A 2,700-nucleotide genomic window follows, 5' to 3' on the forward strand; every position below is an offset into this window, starting at 1 on the left:
GGATGTCTTTTTTCCATTGGACATTCTTTCTTGCTTTGTCAAAGATTAGTTGACCATAGAGTTGAGGGTCTATTTCTGAGCTCTCTCTCTCTCTATTTTTTTTTTTTTTTGCCAATTTTAAATACAGTTTTATTTAAGACATTGCATTTTAACAATACAGTGCTTATAAAGTGCAATGTTTATTTCCTTTCCCTGTGCACATATTCCATAGTCAAGTATCAAGAATGCCCAGGTTTTTTTTTTTTTTTTGCTATAACAGCTCAACATTACAACTGCCATGGAATTTGCTACAAATTTGGGTCCTTTGAATATTGTGTGTGGAACAATGCTCTACCTATTTATTCTCAGGTTGGTTTAGTCAACCTCTTCAGTGGTGGGCCCAGAGGAGGCACGACCAGAGGGAGGAACTCCACCACCAGGGAAGCCTCCAGGCATTCCTCCTGGCATACCCCCTGCACCCTGGTACAGCTTGGTGATGATGGGGTTGCAGACTTTCTCCAACTCTTTCTGCTGGTGTTCAGATTCTTCCTTCTCTGCAGTCTGGTTCTTATCAAGCCAGTTAATGGTTTCATTGCACTTGTCAAGAATCTTCTGTTTGTCTTCATCATTTATCTTGCCCTGAAGTTTTTCATCTTCAACAGTTGCTTTCATGTTGAATGCATAAGACTCAATTGAATTCTTGGAAGACGACTTGTCCCGCTGTTTCTCATCTTCAGCTTTGTACTTCTCAGCTTCCTGGACCATGTGCTCAATATCTTCTTTGCTCAAGCAGCCCTTGTCATTAGTGATGGTAATATTGTTCTCTTTTCCTGTGCTCTTATCCATGACAGAGACATTGGGGATACCCTTAGCATCAATATAAAAAGTGACCTCAATCTGAGGAACGTCACAAGGAGCAGGAGGTATGCCTGTGAGTTCAAACTTTCCAAGTAGGTTGTTGTTCTTGGTCATGGCATGCTCACCTTCATACACCTGAATAAGCACACCAGGCTGGTTGTCGGAAAAGGTAGTGAAGGTCTGTGTCTGTTTCGTAGGAATGGTAGTATTATGCTTGATGAGAACAGTCATGACTCCTCCAGTAGTTTCAATGCCAAGAGAAAGTGCAGTGACATCCAACAGCAGCAAATCTTGAACAATTTCAGATTTGTCTCCAGAAAGGATGGCTGCCTAGACAGCTGCACCATAAGCAACAGCCTCATCAGGGTTGATGCTCTTATTCAGTTCCTTTCCATTGAAGAAATCTTGGAGAAGTTTCTCAGTCTTGGGGATATGGGTAGAACCAACCACCAGGATAATATCATGGATCTGAGACTTGTCTAACTTGACATCCCATAGGGCCTTCTCTACAGGGTCCAGGGTGCCATGGAACAGGTCAGCATTTAATTCTTCAAGCTGGGCATGAGTGATAGAGGTATAGAAGTCGATTCCTTCATACAGAAAATCAATCTCAATACCGGCCTGGGTGCTGGAAGAAAGTGTATGCTTAGCACGTTCACAAGCAGTACAGAGGTGACGAACTGCCCTCTTGTTTTCACTGATATCTTTCTTATGTTTACACTTGAACTCTGCAATAAAATGGTTGACCATTCGGTTGTCAAAGTCTTCTCCACCTAAGTGGGTATCTCCAGCTGTGGACTTAACCTCAAAGATCCCATCCTCAATAGTAAGGATTGACATATCAAAAGTGCCACCTCCTAAGTCAAAGATCAGCACATTCTTTTCAGCTCCAACTTTTTTATCTAAGCCATAAGCAATAGCAGCAGCAGTTGGCTCATTGATGATTCAAAGTACATTGAGACCAGCAATAGTTCCAGCATCTTTCGTAGCCTGATGCTGAGAATCATTGAAGTACGCAGGTTCTGTGACAACTGCATTGGTAACCGTTTTCCCAAGATATGCCTCGGCGATTTCCTTCGTTTTCATCAAAACCATAGAAGACACCTCCTCTGGATAAAAGCTTTTTGTCTCTCCCTTGTATTCTACTTGGACCTTGGGCCTGCCAGCATCATTCACCACCATGCAAGGCGAATGCTTCATATCAGACTGGACAATAGCATCATCAAATCTCCATCCAATCAGGCATTTGGCATCAAAAACTGTGTTGGTAGGGTTCATAGCAACTTGGTTCTTTGCAGCATCACCAATCAATCGTTCGATGTCCATGAAGGTGACATAACTTGGGGTGGTCTGGTTTCCCTGATCATTGGCAATTATTTCCACTTTCCCATGCTGGAAGACACCCACGCAGGAGTAGGTGGTGCCAAGATCAATGCCAACTGCAGGTCCCTTAGACATGGTTGCTTCTCTGTGGGCCTGGCTCAGAGTGAGAAGAACACAGCAATCCAAAGATGTAGCCCTGCATTCAATGAAACCCGGCTCTCTATTCTGTCCCATTGATCTATGTGTCTGTTTTTGTACCAGTACCATAATGTCTTGATGATGACAGCTTTGTAATAGAGCTTGAAGTCTGGAATTGTGATGGCACCAACTTTGGCTTTCTTTTTCAATATTCCTTTGGCTATTTGAGGTCTTTTCTGGTTCCATATAGATTTTAGGATTGTTTGTTCTATTTCTTTGAAAAAAAATGGATGGGATTTTGATAGGGCTTGCATTAAATGTGTAGATTGCTTTAGGCAGCATAGCCATTTTCACATTTGTTCTTCCAATCCATGAGCATGGAACATTTTTCCATTTCTTTGG

At 42.3% G+C, this 2,700-nt stretch overlaps 1 pseudogene; it reads right to left on the reverse strand.

The window, feature by feature from the left end:
• Positions 1-285: 285 nt before the first annotated feature.
• On the reverse strand, positions 286-2,297 carry LOC132022617 (heat shock cognate 71 kDa protein-like; annotated as a pseudogene).
• Positions 2,298-2,700: the final 403 nt, after the last annotated feature.

This window comes from Mustela nigripes, chromosome 7 (assembly GCF_022355385.1).
Source record: "Mustela nigripes isolate SB6536 chromosome 7, MUSNIG.SB6536, whole genome shotgun sequence".
Classification (NCBI taxonomy): Eukaryota; Metazoa; Chordata; class Mammalia; order Carnivora; family Mustelidae; genus Mustela; species Mustela nigripes.